Raw genomic sequence first — 12098 nt, forward strand, 5'->3', positions numbered from 1 at the left:
GTCCATGGGACTCTCAAGAGTCTCCTCCAGCACCATAATTCAAAAGCATCAATTCTTCCCCGATCAGCCTTCTTGATGGTCCAGCTCTCACTTCCATACATCACTACTGGGAAAACCATAGATTTAACTATACGGACCTTTGTTGGCAAGGTGATGTCTCTGATTTTTAAGACGCTGTCTAGGTTTGCCATCGCCTTTCTCCCAAGGAGCAGGCATCTTTTAATTCCGTGACTGCTGTCAGCATCTGCAGTGATCATGGATAGGACACCCCTATTTCCATTGGAGAAACGTTGAAGGGCTGTGTAAAAACAGTTTAAAGAAACACCCCCACGCGGGGAGGTCTCCCCTTATGGGAGGGAGCGAGACTCCTGGCGGCAGCTGGCGGCGCCCGGACGCCTCGCCGCGCTCCCGGGCAGCTGCTCTAGGGGGCGGCGTCCGCCCTGGCTTCCGACGGGGAAGGCGGCTTCGAGGAGGAGAGGCGGAAAGACCCCAAGAGAGCGAGGGAAGGAGCGCAGCTGGATTACCCACAATTCTCCCTCCGCAGCCCCTGCAAAGAGGTGGAGGTTAGGGTTAGCTCCCCACCCACAGGCAGCAGCAGCAGCAGGGAGGGAAGCGAAAAGGCAGAGGCGACGAGGAAGCAATGTAGCGGCGGCGGCGGCGGCTTTCGCGCTTGGAGAGCGTCTGTTTGCGCAAGCTGCTGCGGTTCTCCTTAAAGCTCCGTCTCGCCTTTCTCTCTCTCACCTCAGCGCAGGCAGCGCCGCACCGCCCTGGGCAGCCAAAACGCCGCGCGCGCCTCCCCTCAGTCACCCCCGTCTCTTTCCATTCCTCCTCGGCGCCGCCGCCGGAGAACATGGCACCGAATCGCGCTTTGGCGCTCTCGCCTTCGCCGCCCGCAGCCTTTCGCTGAGGCGAAAGCCGCTGCCGCTGCTGCGGTTGCTTCCTTGGGCCTGCCTCTCCCTTGAGCACAGGCGGGTCTCTCGCCTTCCTTCCTTCCCTCCCTCCCTCCTCCTTTCTCTCCCGCCTTTTCCAGGACGGAGCAGCCTCGTCAACAAGGAAGATGCCCGCGCCCAGGCGCCAGAGAAGGCGCAGGCTGAGGGGACGTTGAGGCGGCTGCCGGGAGCGCGCGCGCGAGAGAGAGAAGAGGCAGGGGAAAAAATAATAATTAGGAAGCAGCAGCAGCGCCTCAGGTTGAAGGGAAGACGAAAGGGTGGGGGCTGTTCTTCAAGGACTGGGGCTGCCTCTCCCTCCCTCCATTCCTCTCCTCAACATCCTTCGCCAGAGAGAGAGAGAGAGAGAGAGAGAGAGGTGTCGCTCGCTGCATGGAGGAGAGCAAGGCGGGCGCCTCTCCGCCTTCTCCCCCGGGCCTGGTTTCTCCTTCCACCCCTCGCGCAGGTGCCCGGCTGCAGACGGCGTTGCTGGAGGTGAGTTGAATGGAAAGGAAAGGATGCCTGGCGTGCGTGCGGGTTTATTTGCTGCTGCTGCTGCTGCTCCTCCTCCCACGGCAGGTAGGAGGATGGAGGGAGAGATGCTGCTTTTGTTTGCGTGGGCTGCTGGCTTGCTTGCTGGGCGCCACCAGGCGCGCGCTCGCCCTTCCCACAGCATCTTGGCCACAGGGGAAGATACAGGATGCAAACGTGAGTCAGTTTTGCTGCTGCTGGTGGTGGTGGTGGTGGAGGAGGAGGAGGAGGAGGAATACGCACACCCACCCATGGCATTGTTATGTCATTTCCTCGAGGCAGCCAGAGTCTTGGCGGCATCCTTGGAAAGGGATGGAGGAAACCACAAGCCAACTCCCAGGGGCCTGTGGTCCCTTCTCCCCCCCCCCCATAAAATATTGGAGGGGGTGGGGCCCCCTAAAGTTACAGGCATTGCCATTCAAATGGTGTGCATGTGCCACACCTTGTTGTGATGTGGGGTGGGGCTTCCCTGCCCTCCCCCCCAATATTTTAATCAAGTTGGCACCCCTGGCACAAAGTCACCTGGCCTTGCCTGTGTGTGGTTTCCCGCAGCACGCAGGATAATGGCAGATGTGTCAGGTTCCTCTGTACCGTTATGGCCATCGTTTTCCTCCAGAACTCATGCTCTGTGCACACATGCGTGCGTGCGCACATACAGGGCGATTACACAAGGATTTCCTTATGAGAGGCCGGTCCGGGGTCGGCTGCCCTGGGACTTAGAATTACGGTGAAAAACGGCAGCAAACTCCTGAAACCTCTGTGTAGTTTAATCAGCCTCTGAATCCGTGGAAGCATTTGGCTTTTATGTTTCCGGTGGCGAGGAGTCAAATTCGGAAGGAATTTGCAGGGAAAAGGAGAAAGGTGGCTCAGGAGTGCGTTCTGTCAACTGGTTTAGTTGAAAGCATTTGAGCGTGTTGTATTGGACACAAGCCAGTCATAGGCAGCCTTTCAGTTTATATATTACGTATAGTTCAGTTGCCTTTCTTGAATGTTTTGCTTCTGACACCAGGTTGATGTCTTGGTTAAATTCTTGGGTGCGAGGCTACAAATGACTAGATTTTTGTATAGGGCCTTGTGCTGTACAGGGACTTGCTTGCCTTTTTGCTTAAATATAGCTGCCATAGAAAAATATGAACCAGCTGGAAATGTTTAGGATTTGGCCTATTTTGATTTTGAGCTTTGTTCTTATCTGTTTTTTTCTGGAGAATTAGCTTGCTGGAGATCTTACTTCCTTTGGCCTCTTTTGAACCAACCTTACAGAAAAACCAGGAAATATTTAAAGAAAGGAAAGGAATTATTTTCCTTGGGAAGGTTAATGGTGTCACTAACACTTCACTTCGGATGGGATGGCTGTTACATAACTAGGTGCTGTTGATAGCCTCTGTGTGACAATTTAAATGGTTTGCTTCTTTATTGAAAATAGACTTCTTTGATTCGCCACCCCCCCTCTTTTAGTCAATATGTTAAGAAGCTTTAAGTTTTGCAAGAAAAATGTTTCTATAAAACGCCCAATAGATAATTTTCTTCCCTAGGGTTTTAATTTAAAAGCTCTGTACACATTTAACCATATTTCTGGTGGTTCCTTTTGTTTAGCTTGCCTTTTTTCGTTGACAAGCTACTTGGAGCATTGACAACGGCACTAATTTTCAGTGGATCTTTTCCATTCTGAACAGCTTCACAAGGAAAGAAAGCAGAAAAGAACAAATAATAATTGAAATGACAAATGTAACTTAATACATAAATGAAATGACTCTTAATTCCCTAATGCCAAGTGGGATCAAGTGCTTTGTATAAAAAACCCTTTAAAAAAAATGTGCTTTTGCTTTTAGGAGAGAAAATGTACTCCTTAAACCTGAGAAGTAAAATGTTAATGTGATTGAAACTGATGAAGGTTTGCTTGCTGGCCTTTCAGATGATCAGCTGCTTCCCCCACTGCTTTTAACAAATTGCTCCTTTTCTAGTTGTAAAGACAGAGCAACTTGCCCTATATATTTTCAGGCTTACTTTCTAGTAAACAACTGACCTAAATGGTGAAGCAGAACTGGCTGCCTTTGATGAAAGAATTTAGTTTTTCAAACATGTTGACTCTCTCTGAATGGGCATGTTGCAATTGACTTCTGCCTTTTCGTTTAAATCAGATCATCGTTGGAAACTCATATACTGTATTAGCTAATTGCCCCCCAAATGGCACCTTAGTTTACAGTTGTCGCCGCAAAATGTCTAGGCAATTCATTTTTTTACAATGAAATTTATTATTAGTGTTATTATTCATTTCATTCCTATGCCACTTTATATTTTAAAGAAAAGAAAAAATATCAGAGAGGTTTGCAACACATTAAAACACCAGATAAAACAATCCGGAATAAAACAAATTCAAGCTTCAAGGAAAATATTTCAAATCCTTCTCTAAGGGAAATTTTGCTTTCCCCATATTTATCTACTTAATATATATAGCTGCCCAGCAGCAGAAGTACTCTAGGAAGCCAGTGTGGTGTTAGTGATTAGTGTCTGACTAGGACCTGGGAGATCAGAGTTCAAATCCCCACTCAGTCATGAAGCTCGCTAGGTGACCTTGGGCCAGTCACAGTCTCCTAACCTACTCCACAGGGTTGTTGTAGGATAAGGGGGGGTTGAAGCAGGTGGGCTGTGGGTTAAACCAAAGAGCCTAGGGCTTGCCAATCAGAAGGTCGGCGGTTCGAATCCCTGCAACGGGGTGAGCTCCCGTTGCTCGGTCCCTGCTCCTGCCAACCTACCAGTTCGATAGCACGTCAAAGTGCAAGTAGATAAATAGGTACCGGTCCGGCGGGAAGGTAAATGGCATTTCCGTGCGCTGCTCTGGTTCACCAGAAGTCATGCTGGCCACATGACCCGGAAGCTGTACGCCGGCTCCCTCAGCCAATAAAGCGAGATGAGTGCTGCAACCCCAGAGTCGGCTACAACTGGACCTATTGGTCAGGGGTCCGTTTACCTTTACCTAAGGGGGGTTGAACCATGTGCTCATTGGAGAGAAAAGTGGGATATGAATGCAGTAAATGAGCTCTTCTGCTTACCTGCTTACCTGCTTAAGAAAGCTGGAGGGGCCAGCCAGATGGAGATGTCAGTTGCCAACCTGGCAACCGGGTATCATCCACGTGGTTGTAATTAGACATACGGCTGGTGCCTGGGGAATTTCTACCCCGATTCAGATACCCCCCTTTTTTGCAATTTGTTCCAAACTGTTTTAGATTTTCCCTGCTTGCATTATTCAGTGGAAAAGGCTCTTCCTTGATATTGTGATTTATATTTTGCAGGAGGTCTCTTACTGTTAACTACAAATATGGAAATGGTTTTTTGTTTTTTTCTGGAAGAGCCATAATACTATATGGAACGCTAAGCTTGGTGATAAATTGGGACAAAATATGGATTTTAGGGAATAAAATGTTTTGTCTCATACTCTGTAGCAGTTTTGTCTGCTTCTACCACTGCTCAATCTGTAAATTGAATGAAAAGTGTTTCGAGAGCACTGGTAGGCAAATGCTGATAATTAAAATAAAAAGTTCTCAGGCATGCAATATTTTTTTGTATTATAAAAAAGCAACGACGTTAATTGCAAAGGCAAATATGTGTTGCATTAGAACAATATTTCTACAACAGGACCACAGCCCTTACAACCCATGTAAATCAGAAGTCCATTACTATGAGCTACATAGGGAATGAATGGCAGTGATTAATTAAAAAAGGTAGTTAAGTCAGCAAAAATGCTTTCACCCCTATGATAACGTGTAAATCCACAATAATCTCTGCTCCAATTAGTATGGTTGCAGGCAGCTGTAATAGAGGCAAGAATGCTCACTCTTGCAATGTGATATAAATCTTTCCACATTCAGCTTAGGTAGTTTTAATAGAGATCAGCACCTCCACTCTTGTGATGCAAACTGTTCAGGTACAGCTAATGGGCTTGCTGACCTGTTTCATTGCCATAGTCTTCCATGTGAACTTTGCACACTTCAGCAAACCTCTTTAAAAAAAGAGCAGTGCACATGGCAAAACTGCATCCTAGCACTGTGACTAACTGCTAATGAAGAGTGTGAGCAATGCTTCTCTCCGTATGTTTATATTACATTGCTCTCAATTTAATAACCTTTCACTATGTTATCACCAACCATAGTAAAAAGGGGGGGAAAGTGCCTTGTGGCACCTTAAAGACAAACAAAGTTTTGTAGACTAGAGTCCATTGCATTCAGATGCATGAATTGCAATCCTCAGTTGTAGGTACATATATACAGGGCTGGTGGAGGAGGGGAACGGATTGTAAGCATAAAGGTTAAAGAGAAATGAAATGCAAAAACTACAGATATTGACAATTTAACTGAATAGAATTTACTTCATAAATTTGTATACCACTTGATTTGTCAGACAAACAAACCTCAAAGCGGTATACAAAATAACGTATACAAAATTATTTCAAGCTTAATGTATAGAATCTTTTATTCTCTTGCTAATTATTCTTCTTTAAAGGTTCATCTTATATTTGACTTACTTTATGTTTTCTTCAGAAATCTTTTAAGATAATACTTTTGTATCCTGTTAGTTGCTTTGAATATATACTTTATACCTGACTTTCTTCAGCAATGTTTTATTCTGGATTGTTTCATTTGATGTTTTAATGTAGGTTGCAGACTGCTTTGAGGTCCGTCCCCCTTAAAAATACAAAGCAGTATAGAAATGAAATGAAAAGAAAACAACAACAATAATGATGATGAATGTGCACAAAGCAAGCAAGCACAGTTGACCCTTCACTGCAGCAGTGAGTTTCATCATAGTGACACTTGTGCTCTGTGGCCTGGCAATCGTAAACAGGCTGCAAGACAAGACACAGTGAGTCAAGGCAGGGTTCAGGCTAGAGGGAAGGTGTAGGCTATGCTCTGGGGAACGCAAAGCTCTGACATTGGACTAGCAACGAACAAGCCAAAACTGAGCCGATAAATAGTAGTAGCTGCTCTGCTCAAAAGGCCCACTCTTCTCCAGTAATCTCCTAATGCAACTGAGTGTGAATGTTATGCAGTGATGTCTTCTGAGTCAGAGGATGACTGTGCCACATCCTCAGGCTGGAGCGGAGGGCACTGGCTCCTCAGGCTCACCTGAGCTCCTCTGCATGCCCCCTGCCCCTTCTGCTTCATAGTCCTCACCCACATTCCTTGAAGATGAAGAATCTGATTCCAGAGCCATGACACCCGCAAAGAATATGAAGACTCTGATTGCATACAATATCTGGTTTATAACGCCACACTATGCTTTAAAAAGCATTTCTATAGACTTGTTGGGATGCGGGTGGCACTGTGGGTTAAACCACAGAGCCTAGGACTTGCCAATCAGAAGGTTGGCGGTTCGAATCCCCGCGACGAGGTGAGCTCCCGTTGCTCGGTCCCTGCTCCTGCCAACCTAGCAGTTCGAAAGCACGTCAAAGTGCAAGTAGATAAATAGGTACCGCTCCGGAGGAAGGTAAATGGCATTTCCATGCGCTGCTCTGGTTCGCCAGAAGCGGCTTAGTTATGCTGGCCACATGATCCGGAAGCTGTACGCCAGCTCCCTCGGCCAATAAAGCGAGATGAGTGCCGCAACCCCAGAGTCGGTCACAACTGGACCTAATGGTCAGGGGTCCCTTTACCTTTTATAGACTTGTTTAAAGGAAGGTATTCAAGAACAAAGTATGTTCTGATGTTAGCAAAATACTGCTCTCAACAATGTGCAGATTGGCAAGTCGGTGCTCTTTACTGGACAGGTGGAAAGGGCTATGAGTGGGTGGTTCTGATGAACAGGAGTTGGCAGAGTGACCTATTCTTCATGGGATTGCATTTCTCCTGAAGGAGCAGGTGCTTAGTTGGAAGTGGCCTCAGTGGTTAGGTGTGCCTTGCTTTGGCTGGTGCTATTTATGAATTGGGATAGCCTGATTGTGAGTACTTGTGTTTTGGAAGCCTCCAGGCTAGACTACTGCAATGCACTCTGTGGGCCTTCCCTTGAAGACTGACGGGAAATCGCTCTGGCAAGAATTTTGATAGGGGAATTAGGCCATGAGTATAGTACTCATTTTATATTTTTATATTTTATATTTTTTTACATTTCATATTTCATATTTTAAAATTGCTATAATGGTTGCCAGTTGTATTCTGGACCCAAATCAAGGTACTTTGATTTTTAAATCTCTAAATGACTTGGGACCCAAGAACTCCTTCCATAATGACTTGCCTGTGCTGTAAGATCAGCAGATGAGATCTGGTGGTTCCTCTATAGCTGCCATAGGCAAACTCTGGCTTTCCAGATGTTTGGGACTACAATTCCCATCATCCCTGACCACTGGTCCTGTTAACTATAGATGGTGGGAGTTGTAGTCCCAAAACAGCTGGAGGACCAAGTTTGGCCATCACTGCCCTATAGTATGTGATGTGGGGCTCCAGGAAAGGCCCAATTCTTTTGAGTTGAGTTGGCTACCCCTGCCTGCTACTGCAACTCACTTAAAAACCTGGTAGTGTATACTTACCTACTTTAGACAGAATCCCATTGAGTTTAGCAGAACTTTCCCCATGTGGATTATATGTAGAACTGTAGCCTAAATTTTCAGTGCTCTGCTTAATGGCATAAAACACATACCAAAGGAAAAAAACCAACCCCTTTAATATGAGTGCTCCAAGTTATTCCTAGAAATCCTGTTTTGCTACTGCAAAAATACCTGCTCTCATCAGCAGTGAAGATGAAATGCAGGTTACATTGCCCCCGGCAACAGTTAAATAGCATCCCTGGACTTTCTTCAGAGGTTGGGAATTTTGTTGCTATACTTGGCTAGGTAGACACTGATAAGGGTATATAGCACAGTGTCATATGGTCAATTACGTTAATACTGTACATCCTTCTTCTGAGGTCTTAGTTGTATTTCAGTCTGGAGGAGATAAGAAACAGTAGGCCGTCTTTCTGTATTCCAGTAAAATAAACCTCTCCCTTTCCCACAATCCCTTTCCACCTGCCAGAGGACTTTAAGAAGGAGAGGGAAAGGGACAGGTTTGGTGGTGAGCATGAATAGTGTCTGGTCAGCAAGCCAAGCCAATATTAGTGGGCCATGCATGGTGTGTATAATCATTTCTCCTGTCCTTGTAAGTAAAGAGCAGCTGCATTGTTCTGAACACAACATAATTTAATGTTTCTATAGTGCTAACAATGTGTTAGGGGCTATAGAGGATTCAGAACTTCTCCATGTCAATACCAGGGCTTGCACAACAAAATAGGAGCTTTTCCACTGTCCCAACAATATCTTAAGAGTCTGGTGGTGGGGACTGGGGGAAATAGAGTGCGAGATCAGTTATGTGTGGGGGAAATATTTCTGAGTGTTAACTCTGCAATTTTGTAGTGGAGTTTCCCCTTTAAGGTGCATCCTACAGTATGCAGCCCTCTTTGAAGACACCCCCTGTTTAAATCATGGCTGTCTCATTTAAAGATAAAGGGTGGTATCCAACTAACTCATTCTGTTCATGTGCAAATCCTTGCAATGACTGAAGAAGTTACTGCCTGAAGAATCCTCCCTCATTCCAAAGACATCCTCTCCAATTCCATGCACGAAAGTTGAGCAGGCTGCTTCTGAAGGGAGCAGTCTAGCCTAGGACAGGGCAGGCTGCATGGCTCAAACAATTATGTCCACTCTCAATATCTGCCACCTGAGGTGGCTGCCTTACTCTCCCTCATAATAGGACCGGTCCTGAAAGGGATATGCGGACACAATCCAGCAGAGCTACCTAGTGCTGGCTGTGTGCAAGATCACACATTGGCTAAAAGAAAAGAAGGAAGATCACCTGCAACTTGGTCCAATACATTTTGATGCTTTAGGTGGAGCAACAAATGGTGCTCCCCCTCAACAAGTCAAGGTGCATAGCATGCAAGGCTGACCAAGTTATTCTTGTGCTTGAGGCAGAAAACCCCACAAGCCTCTCTCCCTTGGAATAAAAAATACATTAACAATAAATTAAACAACTAATAATTTGCTGCCCTTCCACAACACCTAAAATCTGATGCCTCAGCCAGTAGCCTTACTCTGCCTGATGGCAGGGTCTGGCCTGTTAGAATTACTTTTAAGTAAACTTCAAAGTTCTCGAAGCCAAGAGCAAACAAGTGGCATAGATCTGTGCTGGGTCCCTCAAATTTGTTTTTTTATACTTTTATGGGCAACTTGCAACTTCATATCTATCATCTATATGTGTGTGTTGTTGTTGTTGTTGTTGTTGTTGTTTTTGTATTAAATAAGTGATTTTTTGATTGGCTACAGAAAGTCAGCCAAAACTCTCCCACGTTGACTTTTAGGGGAGCAGGAAGAGATTGTGCAAATACCTCAGATCTGCAAGCCCTCCTTTTGACCTTGTTTTAGTGATAGCAAACATTTAAAATGATGACATACCTTGCTTTTATCATTTTTAATTGCTTAGTCGGGCATGTTAATCCTCTATTACAATTACACAGCTTGCACATAACATTACGGGTAAATTATTTATAATGTGAAAGGTATTACATTCTAATTTTATTTTATTTTTTAAAAAATTAGTATAGTTGATGCAGCACATGGTTTGACTAGAAAGCCATGCAGTTTGACTGCATGTTTCTTATGACAGCCTGGGACATTGCATGTGGGGATCCTTTGACTATGGGAGGCAAAGCTCATGCTTTGCTACATGGGTTTGTGTTTCATCTGAAGAATCTAACATGATTTAGTCATGTTTTCCAACCACCATAGTTAATCAGCCATTGACAGTCTTAGAATTGGAAAGACAATGTTTACTTGGTGCATTCACCAGTGGTCAGAAGACTTGCAGGCCCAGACTATGGAGCTTTGGCCAGAAGAAACTAGTCTCAGGACAGAAAACAAACTTGGAGAGGTAGAGTGATATAGTTGCAGCGGGTGCAGGAGACTTGGTCCTGGAGATTATCTCTGCATCCCTCCTCCTCTGGACAGCAGCTTTGTAGGATCAGTGAGGAAGCTAGATTTCTACCTGCCTTCTGTGGAATCTTATTCTTTGGGGTTAGAGGGGGTCCTATGGCTGTTATTCCACTACTAAGGTTTGATGTTGTCCTTATGGTGTAGAGAAAAGAGTCCATCCTCATCTGTTTTACTGGATTTATGAGTCCCCATATTATCTCAGGCTTGCCCAAGGAAAGAGAAAACTATGTGGGGGTCCGTGTGCTTACTGGAAAGTGTAGGAGGTCTCTATGAACCCCATGCTACTGGCCCCTTATTGCCCAGGATGTAATCTAATAGAGGACTTTAAAGGGGGATGAGGAACTAATTCCTTTGGGAAACTTCCAACAGTGGACTGTGACAGGTTATTTGAGCACAAAGGTATTCATCCTTCCGACTCAGCTTGGGTTGCAGCTTTTCTTTGTCACATCCAGGAGCAGCCCATGATTTTATGCTGCCTTGGGTGAAGAACAAGCTGTCATTTCATCTCCCATTTCGCATAATAGTGCTTCATTAGACTGGCAGCTGTATCTTAGCTTCAGCACTGGTGATGGGACACCATCCTCCAGTGTACCGGAAGATAGCAGTTCAGGGCTGCCTGACTGGCACACACAGTTCTTTCTTTCTTTCTTAGTTTTTATTTATACTTTTCAAGTTTATACACTTCATTGATTTTACAATCAATTTAACATTTCAAAAGTTTGACTTCCTTCCCCCTCTTTCTGCAGTTCCTTAAATTTATTTTTAATATCTTCTGCTTATCCAAATTCATTTAACTTCCTCATTTAATTATCTACTGTAAATATATACTCTTATAAAATGGCAGGTTATTACAATAATCCTGCTAATGTTTTTATCTGTTTACAGTTTATATCCATTCTTTTATAAAAGGTTTGTTATTTTGATTTCTTATTCTTCCGGTAAGTTTCACCATTTCTGCATATTCAATAAGTTTTTGTATCCATTCTTCCTTTGCTGGGACTTCTGCTTCTTTCTGCTTTGGAGCAACTGGCATTCTTGCTGCTGTAGTAGCATACATAAATAAATTTCTGTACAATTTAGGTAGTTTTGTCCCTATAAGAAAAGAAAAGCTTCTGTTTTAAAAAAAATAAAGTTATTTTGAACATCCTTTTCAATACATTGTATATCATTTCCCAGTAAGCTTTAACCATACAACAAGACCACCACACATGATAAAAAGAACATTATTTACATTTTCAACACTTGTTTGATTTTGATTTATACATTTTTGCCAGTTTGCCAGTGTGGTGTAGTGGTTAAGAGCAGTAGTCTCGTAATCTGGGGAACCGGGTTCGCGTCTCCGCCCCTCCACATGCAGCTGCTGGGTGACCTTGGGCCAGTCACACTTCTTTGAAGTCTCTCAGCCTCACTCACCTCACAGAGTGTGTGTTGTGAGGGAGGAAGGGAAAGGAGAATGTTAGCCGCTTTGAGACTCCTTAAAGGTTGTGAAAGGTGGGATATCAAATCCAAACTCTTCTTCTTCTTCTTCTTTATTCGGTGTTAGATACAAACAATATATCATTTTCATATAAATTTATCTAAAACCATAACATACTGTAAATTTTATATCCATATTCCACAATCGTTCCCATGCTTCGGAAGGCTGGCACACACAGTTCTGGCCACTAGCAGAAGGAAATGATTTTGGG

At 44.5% G+C, this 12098-nt stretch overlaps 1 protein-coding gene across 4 annotated transcripts in view; it reads left to right on the plus strand.

The window, feature by feature from the left end:
• The first annotated feature begins 407 nt into the window (after positions 1–407).
• Positions 408–12098, plus strand: part of HECW2 (HECT, C2 and WW domain containing E3 ubiquitin protein ligase 2) — a 179211-nt gene continuing 167520 nt past the window's right edge. Inside the window, exon 1 of one of the 4 annotated variants that reach the window (XM_083703869.1) lies at positions 408–1421. The gene's annotated coding sequence lies outside the window, so the exon portion shown is untranslated. Of the gene's footprint in view, positions 1635–12098 lie in introns of all 4 variants that reach the window. The other 3 variants (XM_083703870.1, XM_083703865.1, XM_083703864.1) reach the window with 3 other exon arrangements.

The sequence above is a fragment of the Podarcis gaigeae genome (genome assembly GCF_964106915.1).
Source record: "Podarcis gaigeae genome assembly, chromosome: 1".
In the NCBI taxonomy this organism is placed as follows: domain Eukaryota; kingdom Metazoa; phylum Chordata; class Lepidosauria; order Squamata; family Lacertidae; genus Podarcis; species Podarcis gaigeae.